This window comes from Columba livia, chromosome 4, assembly GCF_036013475.1.
Source record: "Columba livia isolate bColLiv1 breed racing homer chromosome 4, bColLiv1.pat.W.v2, whole genome shotgun sequence".
Classification (NCBI taxonomy): Eukaryota; Metazoa; Chordata; class Aves; order Columbiformes; family Columbidae; genus Columba; species Columba livia.
In genome coordinates, this window is record NC_088605.1 from 28,037,387 (window position 1) to 28,057,139 (window position 19,753).

At 42.2% G+C, this 19,753-nt stretch overlaps 1 protein-coding gene across 6 annotated transcripts in view; it reads right to left on the minus strand.

Annotated features, from left to right (window-relative positions):
* Positions 1 to 19,753, minus strand: part of FRYL (FRY like transcription coactivator) — a 169,832-nt gene that overhangs the window by 149,515 nt on the left and 564 nt on the right. For 4 of the 6 annotated variants that reach the window (XM_065060857.1, XM_065060854.1, XM_065060858.1 and 1 more), the window contains exon 2: positions 863 to 1,071. The gene's annotated coding sequence lies outside the window, so the exon portion shown is untranslated. Of the gene's footprint in view, positions 1 to 862; positions 1,072 to 14,459; positions 14,656 to 19,753 lie in introns of those variants that run through there. The other 2 variants (XM_065060856.1, XM_065060852.1) reach the window with 1 other exon arrangement.

Sequence of the window (19,753 nt, forward strand, 5' to 3'; positions counted from 1 at the left end):
TCTGTAAAGTAATATTATAGGATATATAATAAACACAGAACACCTTGAATACAGAAGTCCACATAGCAAATAGCACAGAAGCAACAGCACTTCAATATTTTCCTCCTGTCGTGCCATTACACGCTCTGTTCTCAAAGGCCAAAAGGAAGCACAGTCTATCAGTTTTGCTACTTGACTACAGGGTGGCAGTACCTTGCATTATTTCTGAAGGACATTTTAGATGTTGGATTAGTTAGATAACATTTCAGCACAGAAGTACTTCACCCATAACGACTACCCTGTGCTTGACAGCAGTACAGATCTACTTACTACTGACAAAATCCTTACATGAAGAGCAGTAAAGGGCATTTAAGTAAGGAATTGTGGCTGTCTTTACTAATTAGCTGCATTACCTGGCTTCATCCACAAGAGGACAGAGCTCAGACACCTGACTGCGCACAATAAAGAGGACTCTGTTAGCACCAAGAAGTCTGATTTGCAATGAGCACAGAAGTTGGTGAAAGACAACTTAAGAAAATTATTGAGCATACATGAATTACTTCAGAGAACTACTGATTGTACAGCAACCACATCTGGCTTAGGAAGTCCCTGAAGTGCAGGTCACTGGAAAACGGGAGCCTGCTTGTCCTGTTGTTAACCTCTTCCTTAGACATTCACTTTTGGCCATGATCAGTTACTATGTTAAACAAAACATCCTTGTTTAACACAGTACAGACACCCTTCTGTCCAGATAATTGATATCCGAAGTAGTAGTAGTTCAAAGTGTTAACAGTATAACATACACAACAAAGACCAAACCAAAAAGGAAAAAAAATAGATGCATGAAAATTTATTTATGACAAAATTGTGAAAAAGGTCTTACCACTTAGAAGCCATAGTTAACCACCGAGGAGAGCTGTTAGCGTATCGCACTCAGGATGGATCCATCAAGACATCTTCTCCCGAGTCCAATGTGTGCTTAAGAGATGTGAGGAGTAGACAAAGATGTAAACAGCTACGAGTCGACTGGTATGTAGCCAAATATTGGAAAAGGGTCTCCAAACACAGTACAGATGAACAAAATATAAAACGCTGAAAAGAAAATGAGAAAAAGCACAGTCAAACCTTAGACACTCAATGGGAAAGTCAACATTTGCCAAAAGCTTTAGAATTCTGATCTTTGTCACTGAAGGGTCATAACTAATAAAAATCTGTTACATTTATCTTCAGAAGTTTTGTTCTGCTCAGAAGCTAATGATTCCTAATGACTTTTTTTGCCCTGAAAAATTAAAATTGACATTGGAATAAAATCTAGATTCCCACACTCAGCATATTTTATGCACATCCATTCTTTGTGTAGAGTTTTAGTTGCACTTTAGTTATGAACCTACTTTATTAATCATATATACAATCGTTCCCAAATGCAAGTCATTCTGAATCATATTTTTTGCATTAGTCCTTTTACTTCTTTTCTGATTTTTGTTGATTTTTCTCCCCCTGCTTGGTTAGTGGGAGGATGTGGTCAGAAAAAGAAACAAACAGTCCTTCAGCTGTGTTGGCTGTAACAAAGCCTTGAGAACTTCTGGAGATTCCTTCACAACAGAAATTTGTATGCAACTTGCACACTTGTCATAACATGCTTAAGTGGCAGAGTTTGTTTTTGTTCTTCTATACTGCCAAACTACAGTAAAAGCACTTTAGCATTTTTAATTTCACCCTGAAGGCAGATGAAGCACTTTAACTGCTTTTAACAACTCAAGTCTCAACATGCAGCAGCAAGCCAGCATTCCTGATCACCTACTGCATATGGAGAGACAAAAAGCTGGGGGTTTGTTTGTTTTCAGTGGTGGTGGGTTTGGGTTTGATTTTTTGCTGTTGTTTTGTGGTTTGGTTCACTTGGGTCTTTTTTTTTTTGTTTATTTGTTCGGGTTTTTGTTTTGTTTCATTTTTTCATTTGGGTTTTTTTTTTTAAGCCATAGCCTTAAAAAATGCAAGTACATAAAAAGACCTGTACACCCAACGTGACTTTATCAGTGCTCTGATGCATCATGAATGTACTAGTTTCCTTTAGGGATGTGTGAACCATTCATTCAGTCACCATTTCTTTTACGTACAGTTTGTTCTACTTCTTAATTAGTGCTTCCAAAAATACAAAAGAGACCCACATAAGAAGTGCAATCTAAAAGTAAAAACACACATTCTGAATATTTTAAGATGTAAAAGAAAGTTTAAAAGTGGGACTTAGAGACAATGAGGAAAACTAGATAAGCCTTTGCAAATAGGAAGCAAGCTGATGTTTATATATAATTTGGGAACATACTATGTAATTCCTTGAAAAGGCAAAAGAAGTCAAACTCTTAAAGACTTGACCAGTTACAAAGGGAAGCATTTAATGACATAAAATTCTAACTCTGAATTTTACCAGCTAAATCGCAACCCTCTAATCAAAACATCAACTGTTTTCTGTAGTTTGTGCATTTGACAGTAGAGTGCATCAAATCAGCATCACTTTTTCCTCTGTACACAATCAGTGCAAGAAAACACTTTTCTATGCAGCAGAAATGTATGACCTTTCAACCTGCCTGCTGACATTTTATCTCACTTTCTCAAGCGAAATATATATTCACAGACATGAGTCTGTTCTGCTTCAAGGCTGCCCCCTTTTCACTGTGTCTGGGGCAAACCCAGTCTGTACTTCTCACTCACCTTCATTCTTCACAACACCAGACACCACCCTGCCCCAACACACCACCCAATTGCCCAGCTGCTTAATGGAGGAAGTAAAGTTAAGCTGAAAACCAACTGGGCTGTCCAAGGTTTCAGACAACATACTGATGTTTCAGTTCAGCAGGCAGAGTGTTTAAAAAGAGCCCAAAGGGTGGGAGGCACAGGAAAACTCATTGGAGGTATTCAAGCAATACTGAGCAACAATGAACTTCAAATTGCAGCTGCTGCCCAGAGCTTCAAGTACAACTACAGTTGTATTTTAATACAACCTAAGGTGCCCTACAGAATCAATCTGATCAGATTAAGCCTGACTAAAGGAAAGAAAGGTATCACTAAAGATAGCAGTAAGGTTGAAAGTCTCCCACAGATGTGAACGAAGTTCACAGTAAACTACAGCATATTGCTGGAAGGCAGTTCATTGGCTTCATTTCCTAACTGCAGCTTACAACTTAAAGTTAAAATGTAACTATATCAGATCTGAAGTCAAAAGTATCACACAGAAAGAGGTTCAGCATTTGGGGTTCACCCCTATGGAAGATTCATGAAAAGCTAAGAAGCAGAACATGACAAAACTATGTAATAAAGTCCAAAGTGCAAGAGGTTAGCTATCACAAGGCTTAGAACAGTAATTCAAAGGACACTGCTGCTACCCGTAAGCTTTCATATCTGAAAAAAAAATTCAGAACTCCTGTAACATCCTGAATTGGAAAACACAGCTGAAAGTCCAGCCAACCTCAAACCTGTCCAATAACAGCACATGTAACTTTTATTAGGTGAACTTTTTTTTTTCTTTTTGAGGGGAAGAGGGTGTTTAAAAGAGAACTTTTATCTCATTTTTAAGTTGATGTATTATGTTCACAGAGTAGCTGCTATAATGTTGGCTACCATGCAAGACTGAATTCAGCTTTACCTTCAGTATACTATGTTTGCTTTTACAAAGGTAGAATAAAGGCAGAGTTTAACTATATTTGTTTTTGAGGCATTATTTTTAAAATCACAACAAAAAATTGCTAATAAGCCAGTTTTGAGGCAAATGTTTACAGAACGGCACCATGGCCACTCAAACATGTGGCTGACCTGGACTTTAGCTCGGCTAAATAACGCTCTGCCACAGGCACTGCTAACATAAATAACACGATATCCCCTGTGAGCTCTGTCACTGTCCTGCTCGCTCCCTCCCCAAAGTGATGGCAGGTGCGGAAAGAGTCCATACAGTGAAGAAACGTTATCAGGCCACAGGGCAAGGTAAAGCCAGGCTGCAGCCCAAGGCTCACGACTTACACCACCCCTCATGCAGGGGGTGGAAGGCAAAAAACACATGGTAACTATAACTCACATTTATTCTACAACATATTGACCATATATAAGATCAAGCATATTTTCCACTAAAGCACTGGGAGACGCTACCAGCAGGCTGAGAGATTTTCAGGGGCTGCCCAATTGCTCCATCCTCCCAACCTTATCTTCAGCAACAGTCTGCACAGCTACACTGTACCAAGCTTACTGTTCACTTTCCTCCCAAATAAGTAATATTAGTGGTTGTACCAGAAATTACAAAAAAAAAAGACACAAAACTTTAAGAGCATTTGAATATTACAGAAGGCATTTCTGAGCTAACTACCCCATGAGACTAGATTCTTTACAAATAAAAAGGGGGAATGCTTTCGAGATCGCCAATGTTCAAATCTGCCCCATTTCTTTACTATAGCTTGGCACACTTTGTCTTAACAGAAGATTTTCAGTAACCATTTGGTTCTCTTGCTCCTTGCAAAAGTTTTATTAATAATTTAACAAATATATAACAACCACATAATATAACAACATATTCAACACCACAAACTAAAAACAGTTACATGATGAACTGAGTGTTATTAAACACTGTCAAGAACGTGGCTGTCATGCAGTACTTTCCCAATTTCACCAACCATCTCCTCACGGAAACCCAGCCTTTTTTCCATTCCAGGATTCACACAACCACTGAAGCTGGGTGCCTGCTGATCAGTTAACTCCAGGGAAGGACAAAAATCATAAACCGGAGAGAAGCAGGGACTCCAATGCAAAAAGCAAGTATCTGGGGGGCTTAGGGTGGCGGGGAGAACAACTTCATTCACCAGAGATATTATAACTGGAAGATACATAGACTATCAGCAAGACATTGAGGTAGGTTCAACTTCTGCATAACATAACAGAAATGAGATAACGCTCAGGAGGCAGATCAAGATCACCTAAGGGGAATCACAGGAAAAGAAGAAAAGGATGAAAAAGAAGAAAACTCTGGAATATAACCAAACATCTGCACCTGAGCACTACATTTGTTACACTAGTTCAACACTTTCTCTTCGTAAGAATTAGAAATAGCTCTCCATTTACAAACTGACAAAGTTCAATTGAAAAGACTCCTATAAAATCCCCATTTGTAGTTGAAAGGGATTTTGTAAGAAACTTCAGATGAGTGCTTGGTACCAAATATGTAATAACTTGTGCACATAACTCAAATTTTAAAATGTATATATTGCATACTCATTTCCTCAGTACAAAAAAAGGAGAAAAGTACATGAATCGCAAATCCTGTCCATTGGGCCAGTGCCACAAAACCTTCCTATTATTTAAATTTTTATTATAACTTTTTACTCTTTGGAATCTCATTTCAGACTGCTAGAAATATGCCCAAACTCAAACTGTGTTTTTACCAGAGCACAGTGGATATTTCCATTTAGGCGTAAGATCTTTCAAGACTCTCACATTAGCCTCTTAATAAAAATTGCCTTTACTAGTGCCAGAGCCCAAGAAAACCACTCCTTTCAGAAACAGAGTGATACGACACTTGTTCTGTTACACCTTCCCTTGGTGCTCATGTCCTCTGTCTCCCACCTTTACCCCTGCTTTTTTCTGATTGTTGATTTAAAGGCACATTTCCCCAACTGTAGTACATAACCAATTATTTTCTTTTGGGCCCCAAAAATGGGACCTTAGTTATTTTGTATTATATCAACTATAAGTTGGAACTTGGTATCCGAAATAAAAGATTTCTGTGCTGCTTTTTAAGAAACTCCAAAAATAACAGTGTCTGATCTGCAGGTGACCAAGAAATTATAGCTCTCTTCTGTTAGCGTCAGAGGGTGTCTTCAACCCATATATTAGGATTAACTCAAACAATGTTGTTTCCACCAGGAAAACAGCTAAAACTAAGTCTGTACCAGCACAAATTTTTAAATATTACACACAAGTATTTCAAAAGGAAGTAATAAGACTTGAGCTTGCCTAACCTTATGTCACCTAGAAATTTATCATCACTTGTTCCTATTTATTTCATATGCACTGGGTGGAGGAAATGGTAGACTATAACCAACAGCAACAACCGTGTTCTTCCTCAGACACACTACACAGTGCTGCCTGCACTGATAAACAGGACAGTGCATCGACAGCAGCTGCAGCGGCACCTACTAAAGCTCTCGCAGCCACTGATCTGAACACCATCATTCACCAGATCAACATGAACACAGTTTCAGCAACAGGAAAAGTGAGAATTTCCATGAGTGTGCAGTGCAGGCAAGAAGCCTCAAATTCTGATTTCTGCACCACCACCACTACAGCAACAACAGGGAAAATGAAAAAAAAAAAAAAAGGCAAGCCAAATGGCTCTATAAATTAAACTCCTTGTTTTTCCTTTTCACAAAATAAATTGCAAGCACAGACCGAACTAAAAATCAGCATGTAAACATGAAACTAAATAACTAAATCTGAAGAACGGGAAGCTTATACCACACTTTCAAACTGCTTTTGGTGATTTCCTACTTTTGAAAGAATCTCAAACCAAAACCAACAGTCCTTTCCAATTCAATAAGCTTTGGGAGATCAACATCTAGCAGGGTTCAAACACCTAGAACTACTGAATGAAAAATGAACAGCTCATGTACTACTTTTCTTCCAAGCTAAAAATATAGTTCTTTAAAAGTGCCAAAAACTATTAAATCACTGACCAGTTTTACTACTGTGTCTGTACCAAGAAAAATATGTGGCAATAGAATTTTTCTTTACTTAATACATACCATTAGGAGGAAACAACATGAACTTTATGCACATCAGTACCAAAGTCTATATGGATTTAAATTAAAAACAAAAGCAAACACACACATTAAAAAAACCTCAGTTTACTCCCTTGAACCAAAGTAAGGAGCTGCTTTCCCCACTCCCTTCCCTCAAAGCAACAGCAATAGAGGTTAAACTCAGGTCCTATATATAAAATGCTAGCAGTTCTTCAAATATGCTGACCAGTATAAGTTAGCAGATTTCTTGTCTACTCACGTAGTTGCAGAAAAATATGCCTAAATTGATATATCCTAGTCCCGTGCAATATTTTCTGGCCTCTGGAAATCTGATACAAATACTATCTATAAAAGGCTAATTGCTTTTGAAATACAACAGTCAGAATGAGGACTCTCTTGTGCTTGCAGACCATCTCTAAACATTCTTTTTTAGTTAAGCAGCATTCAACCTGAAGAGTTCAGAGTCTGTTTTTACACGGCTGAGACATGAAGTTTCTGTTTCACTTTAACAGAAGCCCAAATGAGGCCAGTCTGCATTCTCCAGCATGACAATAAGATCAACAGAAATGTGTTTGAAATATTCCTCTTGTTTCTAGGCACAAAGCATTATAAAAGCCTTATTGATATTCTGTCTCTCCTATGCATCCTACTCTTCTCATAACAAAGGCATACCAGTTTTCAAATAGCCATCTGCTGAACTCAAAATATCTTTTGAGGACTTCTGTCACTAACATAATCCTCAAACATAGAACATCTGCACCATTCTAACTAGAGTCACTTGAAGATTGCATGCATTTAAACTATATAGCTATATGCCGTAGTTTTATCCACTAGATCTGGTTTTAAGAGAGCACACAATAAAAGCTACTATAAAACTACAGATAATAGGAAATACTTGAAAACAGAACTATTTATTATTAATTTAAAAATGCAAGCCAAGAGAATAACAACTTGCAGTACAGCATAACACAGAACACACTATGCAATACCTTTAGATTTCCTCCTAGGACATACAAGGTTTGGCTTCAAATTGGATCAGGTCAGTTGCACACAATATACTCCCTCACACCAAAAAATACAAGTATATTCTGTGCCTACCTGACTACCTATTCTGAATAACAGATTATAATATCAAAGGCTGATCACGATGTACAGTAAAAAGAAGTGTCCTTAAATGTTTTTAAATCAGGCTCATTTCCCCCAGCAAAATGTCCAAAGGCACACAAAAGCGTTAATCAAAGAAATGTGTATAGTGGTAAAAACATTCAGATTTAGGCCCCAAAAGCTTGTTCTATTCATTTTGTGCTTGTGAACTTCCTGTTCTCACACTTGTTATCCACCACTTCTGACCTGTACCAGCTATTGTATAGTTATTCACCTGCTAATTCTGCAGGTAGGTACACGTAAATGTAAATATATATACATATATCTATATATATATATATATATACACACACACATACATATATACACACACACACCGCATATGTATCAACTCTGACTCCTAGTTTTATATGCAACATCCACTACCAAGTAGGTTCAAATGAGGAGGCAGATGTGAGGTCCAAACTGCAGGAACAGAGGGAAGGAGCAGGACCTCCATGATCTCTGTGTTTATAGGAACCAGAGAAACGGGTGTGTTATATCCAAGTGAAGGGGTCAGGGAGATCTACCCTTACTGCTGCTCCTCCTGAGATCAAGAGCACTCACTCCCAGCTTCTTTCTCTTTCTGAGACGAGGTGGGTACCCAGGAGCTCTGAGCCACTGCAACAGCACCAGCCATCGGGGGACCAGCTACTACTTGTCATCCTGCCCCAGGGAATACAGAGGCCAGGCAGCAATCGCAGTGCACAACACAGTAATTCTTCAGCTTTTTTGATAACTTTTTGGGATGATGTCTACAGAGGTAGAAATCTTACCATTTTTGCTTACAGCAATCTTTTTTAACATGACCAGTATTACTGGCAGATTAGTTCAATTTAAGATCATAAAAGCTCTTATCACTGTCAAAACATTCAGCTGCCACAGACACAACTCTAACAGCTCTTTCTGATTTAGCACAAGAACAGAAGCGGTATGGATAAGGACTATTCTCATGCAATACAGATGAAAATGCCTAGGAACACTTCAACCTATCTTTCATGCTAGGTTCTCTACAGAAAATCAGTCCTTGCTCAGGTGTCCTGGTAACTCCAAGTCCCATTTAGGACATGGTGTTTACAAAAGAAGATGCTTCATTATTTTGCAAACTGGACAACATCACTGGAAAAGTAAATTCAGTCTTTGCAATATCAAATTCAAATGTGAATTCCCAAGAGCTGGTTTTATCAGAACATTCTCAAGCCTTCTAATATAGATACTCCACTTTTTTTTTTTTCCTTTTAATTAATTATGCTTCTTTTATTCTTTTTTAACAGGCTCCCACACTGAATTACAAGACCCTTATCTTTTGGAACAAGTACAACAAACTATCTGTATTTGTAGTTTTCACCAGTCTATCCAGCTGTTATTTTATAAACATATCCAACATTATATTCAGTCACTCCAAACAAATAAATCTAACTAAAAATGGCTGGCAAAACTCCCACAACTGTTGTCTTTGAGACTAGTACAAAAAACAAGTAGTGAAAGATAAACAGCAGTAAGTCTTCTGTGAAAGGCTAAACAAGCAGGGTTGAACACCGCAGAGCAGGTCTTACCCATATTCTCACAAGGATCTTTTCAGCACATTCTTCCCTCTAAAAACAGTACCTGGTTTTTCTTTCCACTCTCCTCCTTTGCTTATTCACACATTGCTAGAGGTGTCTTTGAGCTCCTTGAACACCTTCTGCACAAGTATGACTAACGTGATTCCCACAGTGACCCCAACTATGGCAGGCCCAACAACCACCGGCAACAGTGATACTTATCAATGCTGTATTTAACTTATAGCTTCTCCTCCCATTTAACATAGCTGAGTAGTAATATTTTGTGTTATAAGTTGCAGCTTATAAAGATAAAGCAGAGAAACCTTGAGAGGACTGAGGAGAAAGAAAACAGTATTCTATGGTTTACTGGCAAGGCATCTCCACCAGAGCACTAAAAGACCTCTATGAAGTCCCACTGGAACTTGCTCTGATATACTTCATACAAGTCTGGTCAATGCATGCTGAAAGGATTAATTCATATATGTAAAAAGGCAACAAAGGGATTTTAAGATGATCAGGTGAACAGGAAACATCTCACCCGAACAAGAGAGAGTCTGGTTTAGCAGAGTAATACTGTTACTCTCTAGAAATACATGGAAGAGAGTGAAATAAACATTACAAAGCTGAAACGCAATGTTGGCAACAGCCACTGACAAAATTGGTCTAACATACAACCTAAAAATTACAAGTACTCCCAAGTATCAGTTATTTAGGTCTGAAGCAGTCTTCCAATAGTTAGACAACAAAACACTCAAAGCTTGTTTTTATTATCATGATCTCATGTAACTTCAGTTAAAAACCCAAGGAAAAAAGCAGAGAGAAAAAGGTTCAAGCCAAAAATCTTCTCCCATTTTCTGGAAAACAGGGAGAAAGAAGGAAATAGGTCACCACACTAACTCTAAAGTGATCAGCAGCACCACTAAAGTGTGCAGGTCAATAGTCCCAGGTCTTCTGCTACAGACTCTGCTGAAAGCCAGCCCCAGCACTGAAAAGTACAGTTCACTTACACTTGTACCGACCACCTGCCAAAGCAGCGGCTAGAATGGCAGAAGAAAGGTACTCCTGTGAGGAGATCTGTGCACACTTTATGCAGCTCAGCTTTGTCTGTCATCACTAACTGCAAAAAACAATTCACGTTGTTCACACTGACAATGGCAAGAATACCCATGTAACAAACAAACCCAAAGCTTGTGATAACAGCTCCTGAGCGCTAGGCCATTGTATCAGACCAAATATTTAGACATTTCAGAGAACCTCAAACTCAACTTCAAAAGTTCATTTTCTAAAATAATATTTGTTCTTCTTGCATTTTTGCATGCAAACAGAAATCACTATCTAAAACCAGGCATAAACACAAAAATCCCTCAAAACCAAAGCCACATCGAGAGCAGACACTGTTGTTCAAGTAGCTTGAGGGGACTTATTCCTTTCCGATATCCTCCAGCGATGGTATTGGACACTTGCTATCTGAGACTGTATTCTGTCATTCTTCCTGGGAGGTGTTCATGTCAGAGGGAATTAGGAATTATAACAGATTTGGGGGCAGGGAGAGAAGGAAGGAAAACACAAGTCTTAGAAGAGAGAGAGCTATACGGCAGTACACAGACATTTCAAGAATTAACTGTCAAACACTGAGGATAAGTGAACTAAATACTAGAAAGAAGAACTGCTATTTTAATCAATAAAAAAAGGCATAAGCAACCCTAGCTGAGTCAGTCTGGCTAGCATCGGTTACTGAAGTTCACTGGGATTTGGAGTGAGACTGGATAAGAATAACCCTGAATCCTGAAACCTTCAAACATTGCAACACTTCTCCAGCCCATAGTCATTCCTGGGAGGATTATTACAGATACAAAAGTCATAAAGGTTCAAAGTTGTTTGCGTGTGAGCATGCAGCAGCAAAACAAAGCAGTAAACCACAACTAGGCCGTGTACTAGGCCAGCTGCCCTCCCGCTGATGGATAAGCTACATAGCATTTCCTACCCATAAGGCAACGCAGCTGATAACCACAGTTACAGGGTCACAAACCCTGTACTATTATCCTCATTTTTCTCACAGTAACTCACATGTGCATATAGCACATTCCTCCTACATCATTATTTGCACACAATACCTATGATTCCTCCTAAGCTATGGCTTAAATATAAGCAAATATTGTTAAACATTTATGGCTCTCAAAGCCATGAGGAGCATATTATATACCCATGTTCTGTATTATGCGAGTCCACTGAAATGTAAAGTTTGCCTATATGCCTCTTAAAGAATTCAGACAAAAATAAATTTGTCATTTAGTCCTTTGTGCAATAATGAAGTAGCCATCACTAGACATGATGACCAAGATAAAACTCCCTGAAATACAAAACTAGATATAAAATAGGCAGCTCCTGATGCAGAACACGCTGCCTTTCAAGTTGTTTTCCTTGATGCATAGCCACTGGGAGGGGGGATAATTATAATCTTCTTAAGTTCTTAGAAAAAGTAAATACAGACACATGTATTAGCAAAAACTTTCAGCATACCAATTATTTTTACCCCCCAGAATCAAAAAGACAAACACCTGCAGTGACAAAAAACATGTGAGGGCCCACTCTTGAGCTGTTGAGGGGATAACACTGGTAAGTATTAATAAAATAACATGAAAAATTGAACAGTTCCACTTTTTGCCTTACAGCTCTGCAACTCTCCAGCTTCCCTCCTCAAAGGTACTATGCTACTACATGAGAGTCAGCTATCACCATGCTTCAGTTTGCCTATGCCAGCCAAAGAGAAACAGAATTAGTTGAATACTTCAACTTTACCTTAACTAACCCCACAGAAGACTTAAACAACTTTTCGTCTGAAATGAAGCTCAGCAACAGTTGTCTACATCTCAAAGCAACATACCACTGCTGTACTCCAGGGAAACTGCTTCCAGAGAAAGTCAGCACAGGCTTTAACCAAATCCATTTTGGAATATAAATAAGCAGCCGTTCACAGGGGCATTTTGCTCAGGGAAGTCACTTGTCTACTGACAACAACTGCCATCAAGTACCACTAACTAGGGGCCTCCACAAACCACAGATAAAGAAAGCTTTTGACAGAGAGACTGTCGCTCTCATCTTTAAATACTTGACTTACTAAACCTGCAACACAATTTTTACCGAGGAGTTTGTTTCCTTCCTGAGATAGTGTCAAAAGATAAGAATTGGTGTGTGGTTTCCCAGCACTAGGCTCAATAATCTTCCACAGAGATTCTGAAATATTCGGGACATATCCTCCTCAGCATGACAGTAACACAGAAGCAAAGTGACTGAGGCAAGCCTACTGAGGAAACAATACATAGAAGAAATACTTCTTAAGTAACTTGTTAATTTCACTCTTTGCTCAACCCACAATCAGCAAATCACTTTCTGCAGGGCAGTACCCTACATGCTCTGTATTGCTTGTTCCTGCCCACATGAGCAGCTCTTCACTTACAATCTCAATAACTTCTAACCACCTTTGTCTGTCTGGTCTGCACTCACATGAAGGTGGCTTACCACCTAAGTCTTTCTCAGTACATGAAGTCTGCGCTTGGGAGACATGCAGCATATGCAAAACTAAAGAAGAACTTGCTTTCTCCTTCAGCGTATCTCTTTCCTAAGGCACGTTTCAGATTTGTAGGTCTGAAGGAAGTCTAGGTTACACTCTTGATACCTTATCTCCAGATGGTCTTACTGTTCCTTAAAACTGTATTAGCAAACTTCTTTCACAACTCATATGGTATGAGTGACCACCAAAATATTTTGGCTTGCTTTGTTTTTAATGTTTTCCCTGTGATTCCTTAGGATGTTTTACCTGGAGCTATCCTGATTGCTGAACCAGTGATTTCCTGTTAAGAAACAAACTGAATTGTCCACTGAGCAGCTGAGTGTCATAGTCAACAAAAACTTTCACAGAGATATGCGTATATGTATACATATATATGTACGAGAAAGTGGAGAAGACAAAACTACTTAAGCCCCTACAATACTTTTAGCTACATTGGTAACGTCTATGTGAGACTGCTAAAGCGCTGTTAGGACCAAGTTTGGTCACCCTCAAGTGACTCTTCCAGCGAAGCGCTACAGACTGAGCGAAGGGCACGCACACAGGTACCGCTCTCCACCGCTCAGGATTTAAAGTAAGTTTCATTTACCGCCGCGGGAGCGCGGCCAGCTGTGCGGGGCCGGGGGGTCGCTGCCCGCCTGCGCCGCCCTGCCTACCCGCAGCCGGGACGCGCGTTTCCTCGCCGGAGCTCCGCCGCGCCCGCGCAGCCCCGGGCACCCGCCGGCGGCGGGGCGGGGCCGGGAACAAAGCCCGGCTCCGTGCCACCCTCCCCGCTCCGTCCCGCCATTCCCCGGCGACCTGGCACACGCCCGGCCCCGCCACCCCCAGGGGTGGCTGCTTCGGCGGCCGCCGAGTGCCATAGGCCGGTGGCTGCCCAGTCCCGCTACCGCGGGGGACGACCGGAGCCAGTCGGACGGGTGCGGGCGTGGGGCGGGAGGAGCCCGGCAGCGGCAGCTGCTTTCCGCTCGGCCCGTGGGGGCTGTGCGAGCGCCGCGCCCACCCCGGGGGCTCCGCAGGGCCGCCGATCGGGCCGGAGGGAAAGGCCGGGCACGCACCCCTCTGCCGGCGGCCGCGCTGCACGGGCGGGGCCGAGAGGAAGGGGCGGAAGGAGACAGGGCGCGGGCCGCGGTGGGGGGGAAACCGAGAGGGCTCCGTCTCCCCAGAGCAGGAGTGCCGGAGCTCCGGCCCGGCGGGGAGGCGGACGGGAGGCGCCAAGCGCACGCCAGCACCGCCGACCCCTCCCCGCGTCTCCCCGCGGCGGCGGGCAGGGCCGCCCAGTGTACACCGCCCTCCCCGCCGTAAACAAAGCGGCGCGGGCCGGGGCCGGGCCAGCGGCCGGGACCGTGCGCGGGGCAACACCCCCCGCCCGCTCCGTGTCCGTTGGAGCAGGCGGCCTCTCCTCCCCCCACACCTCAGCCGCGGCCGGTCCCAGCTCCGCCGCCTCCTCCTCACCTGTGCCGCGGGTGGAAGCGCTGCCTCTCGCCACAACCCCGGGCGCCGCCGCCTCAGCGCGGCTACAGTCCCCTTCAGAGCGACTCCGGTGGGCGCCGGTGAGCGACTCGCGCCGCCAGCATCCCCCGCCGGCTTTATCCCGACGCCGCCTCTCCTCCACGGTAACTCGACGGTCCGGCTCGTCCCTCCCGCCCCCTCCGCCTCCCCATTGGCACGCGCCGCTCCACCAGGAACCGACGCTCACTGGGGCAGGCGAGCGGCACTCACGCGGGACCGCCCCCCCGCCTCCTCCCCGTTGGCTCCCGAACGGCCAGCCCGCCCGCCGAGCCCCGCCCCCGCAGCCGTCTGACACCTTGACCAATCACAAACCGCGAGGGGGAAGCCGCGCCTCCCATTGGTGGCGCCCGCCAGCTTCCTTCCATTGCAATAGGCCGAGGCGGCAGCCAGTTCCGCGTCCCCGCCAGCCCGCCCGTGGGTGCGCCCTGAGGCGCTGTTTCCCCCACCCGAGCCTCCCCGGCGGGTGAGGGACCGCGGACAAACTCCCGCCCGAGCAGCCTGTGCGCGGCAGGGACCGCCCCGGCCAGAGGGGCAGTCCTGGGGGCGGCGGATGCCCCTAGCGGGAGGGCAGCGAGAGCCGCCAACGGGACAGGCAGGAACAGCCGCCTGCAGCCCAAGGAAGCCTCCGCGCCATCGATGAGAGCAGGACACATCGCTGTCCTAAAAACAATTACCGAGGCCCGTACCGCCCAGGTAGCCGAGAACAGAATGGCCCTCCGGGGTACAGCTGCGTGGCTGGGGAACACCGAGGAAGGGTCCGCGCTAGCGAAGAGATGAGGCCCCGCAGGCTCTGGGCCGTGCCGGCTGCCGTGAGGACGCTCCTCGCAGCGCCCTTCGCCCCGGGCACCGGGTGGAACAGAACGGCCGTCCCCAAGGGAACAAGGGCAAATACTTGTGTCTCGGCCAGCTGCACAAACGCGCGGATACCGCCTTTTTGCCAGAAATTACTCGCGTTGTTCTACCCCGCAGCAGCAGCCTGGCTCCCGGGGAGGCACAGCAAGTAAAACACTGGGGCTGCTTTCGCCAGCGGAACTTAACTTTGGTTTCACGTCCTTCTCAGTGGCAGCAATTCGGGAGGTCTGTGGTAATGCAAGCGACAGAGACGGAAAGGCAAGGTAATGAGGTAATTCACAACAACAGGCTCAAAAGATTCGCCTGATATTGGGACTGGCCAGGATTCCACCAACAGAACAAGTCTGGTGGCTGAATGGAATAATGTATTTCTGAACAATGCAAAGATAGGGGAGCCAATGGCAATAAAAAGAGAAACAGTACCAATATTAAGAGATTAGAAAGTAACTATATTTTCTGTTGGAGTGCCTCAAAACTTCCAGGCTTGGAAAAAAAAAGACAAGCATGATAAAATTTTTAACTTCAGATCTGCAAAAAACAGTGTTAGAAAGAATACTGAAGTCACCATTTTTCCACTGTCAAATATAAGCCTGTCTTGCAGGAACTGCACTATAATAAGTATATCCAACAAAACCAGAACTGAGTAAAAAGTATGCTTTTTTTACAAACAACAAATGCACCAGCACAACAGTTGCCAGTCTCTGTTATGAGGAGCTCCAAGTTGTTACACATTTCGTACAATTCTGGTTTATTTGTAGTAAAAGGTGCCCAACTACTCATGTGCTGCACACTCTTGAGACAGATAGTGTACATCAACTTGCAAAAACCAAGGAAGTGGAAAGCAGGAGTGGAAAAATAAGAATAATATACTGGTAGCTGAGAATAATATTTCAGGTTAACTCTCTCCTGTAGACTTAAGATTTTTGTCAATTGAATTAGATATTGTTTTTAACTCTATTTTAACAACTATACCACAGCCTAAATGTTGAGTAATAGAACACCTAACAAGAAAAACAGGATTCATTGCTACTGGTGTTCTGCATATTTCAGACAATTGGTTGAAGCAAAGTATGTCAAAACTTGGGATAACTTGAAAATCAGAAGCAAGTTAGGAGCTCAGCCTGGTCTTCCAAATAAATGTGCACACATCCAAGCAACTGAAACAAGAGCGGCTGAACACCACTGCCAATGAAAAATCAGACCATTAGTATTTAACCCTGAGCACCTGAACTTTACAAGATGCACAATTATACCACTTTCAGAACCCAGATTCTCCTGACTGGTACCTGCCTGCTTTACCAAATAGCCCTAAGGATTTCTTAACATGTAAAATACTTCTCAAAGTATGTTACAGTACCAGTTGTTAGTAGTAGCAATTATTATCAATGTGGGTAAAGTCCTTACTAATTGAGGCTTTGAGTATCAGCTCCACAAAGACACCTACTCTTGTTTCTTGCTGATGTGCCATAATGCTTCAGGCAAATAACTGATCGTTTGCCACCAGCTGCAATAGTAATAGCAATGCTCTTTTTTTTTTTTTTTTTTTTTTTTTTGTATGAAACACTGTTATTTCTTCATTAGGGATAGAGATAGAGTGATTTTTTTCCAAATACAGTCCAGTTAACTCTTGGCAACCACTGAAGAGTCAGAAGCTCTCGGCTGTTGTGTTTTACTCTATTGTGCACAGCACCAGGCAAAAAACAGCAGCCAAAGAAAAAAGAAAAAAAAAAAAAAAAAAAAATCACCATTCCAGCTATGTACTCAAGCACATAAACTTCCAATACTTGTTTTGGCAACTTTCCTTACCAGATCAGCATATACTCCAACTCTTTCACACGTTTACTTGTTTCAGTTATGTCTTATCTGATATTGCAAAACTAAAGCCAACTCTGTTTTGCAGTGGATCTGTATAAAACCTGTCACTAGCTGTTAAACAAGGGGATGAAGAAGAATTTGTCCAGAAGAGAAGCTCTTAAATCACTTGACAGTCTCACAACTCACGCTATGAATTCTTGAGCTCCAGCTTCAAGAGTTCTGAATATTCACCAGTGACTTTGTTTTGCAAAGTACTGTGATTAGAAACCATCCAATATTCACATCTACCAACTTCTTGTTACATAAGTAATGATTTCACTTTAAGAGAACCTTTTTTTCCTTAAGTTTTCATTTTTCCTTCTCTGAGGCATCTTCTTCAAAAGAAATTGTTTCAAATTTCTGAAGGTTAAATATCAAATTTCAGCATTACAGTATTTTAAATCTCAGTGTCATCCAGGAGTGAGGAATGGAAGTAATAAAAATTAAAGTTTACAGTAATGGATGAGTTGTAATGCATCTATTTTTTTTTTTTTTTACTCCTGAAGCAGTGCAAAAATACCTAACTTTATGCTATTTATCTTTACAAATTACACGTTTTGTAGATTATACACATTTAAAAACAGGCACAAAACAGCAATTAGAAAACAGTTGCTAAAACATACAAGTCACTGCACATGTCATTAAAACAAACAGCTCAGAACAACCTGGGAAATAATGTTACTTTGTCATCTCTAAAGGACTACTCTAGTGCACAGATTTTCAACAGAAATACCAAATTGGGTAATGGCACCTGTCAAAGGAGAAGGTAGGAAAAATAACATTCAAGAGATCAGATTTATAGAAAGTGGTTAAAAAGCCAGCCTTACACCTTGCCTGAGCACATGACTTCATGTAATGCATCACAAGGACTTGACTGTATGGCCACCAATTTTAAACTGAAGTTCTCAATAGTTGCAAGAAAGATGGTATGAGTATGAAGGAAGTGGTAGAGGTAGACCATATGTCAAAAAGGGTGTCCCTGTTAAGATTTCTTTCTATGGGTGAACTTCAAAGAAAGATTTGAGGACAGAGAACAAAGCACCAAGGATGTGGATATGCTCTGCCATCTCTAATGAATGTAGACTTAGAACTGCAGTTCTAAGCAAAAAAAAAAAAAAACAGATATATGTAGCCAGGTGAAGCTTTTAAGTGCCTCTAAGTATTTCAGAAGCAGATTGCATTAGGTGAGCTTTCTGAAAGACGGTAAACTCACTGGTTTGCTGCATTACTTCATTTTTTTTCTCCATTGGAAGTCAGAGGGACTTAGAGATAGCAAAGTGAGGAAACTGAATGGATAACTATAAATTTTACCACAGAGAGGCAAAACAACAAGTCAGAGTCTTTATTTTCTTCAATGAAGGAGACTGATACTCATTTCCTCCCCATTGAAACTCCACCTTTAGAGATGATATAGCCCATAAACACATCCTACCCTACAAAAACGCAGATTTTAATAAACCGTTGTAGTACTCCACCTAGAATATGTTGAAAGACAGGCAGGAAGAAGCATGAAATAAACTGCTGGCTGGAGGTGGGGGTCAAATGCATTTGCCACACTTAAGTGTGCTATAGCCCCACAAATAAAACTACTGTGAGCCAACAAGGCCAAAATCTTTTGCTCTCTGATTAATAATGTGTATAATTCATGTCCATGTATTGGGCAGAACTTCATTAGGGTGGGCTCAGGTGACTGGCAGAAATGAAAGTTGGAAGTAATCTACATTATCAGGTAGAGCCATCTCATGGAAATAAATAATTTTTCTATTTAATGATGAGCACTATGAATTAAGAACTTTGCAATACATAGTTTCCGGTCCTATCCTCCCATCTTATTTCAAGAATCCAGTACTTAAAAACTCATCTTCTCTACAGCTTTCTTGGTGCAGCCAGGCACTTCAAGTAGCCCAACCTACTACTGTACACACTACTCCTGTATCTTTTGAGTGCCCACAGTGTTCACTTTATAGTCACATTCTCTCCTAATTTCAGACATTCCACATCCACATTTCCTACTAATTTCAGACACCTTTAAACCCTTCCCTCTCCTATCTTCAGGCAGGGCCTTTTTTTGTACAGCCAGCAGCAATTTAAGCCTCTTCACTTGAATTCCAGGGTGAACAGACAATGGCTTGCTGCAGGAAAGGCTGAATGGGAGTGGTGCATTCCAGGCAAGTAGAGGCAGATCAGAATATGGTAAATTCAAGCCACAGCACTGAATGTTTACAACAGTATCCCACAGCCTACACTGCACTACCAGAAACATATTTATGTTTTTTCCTCAGCTTTTCCCTATTTCTGACAGACTGCAAGGATCCACTAATGCTGCCATTTCAACAGCATTAGCTGGAGCCACGCATGCAGACTTGTCATCTCCCACTTCGTTACAATCCCAGCCAGCAAACATCTACCACTTTCAAGTTCAGGCAATTGCTCGCCTGGTCCTTGCTTGGTCCTAACTCGAACTCTTTTACAGATATCAGGGATCCTTTCTTCTCAGTCACTTCTGGCCACGTATCTGTAGAAACCAGTTA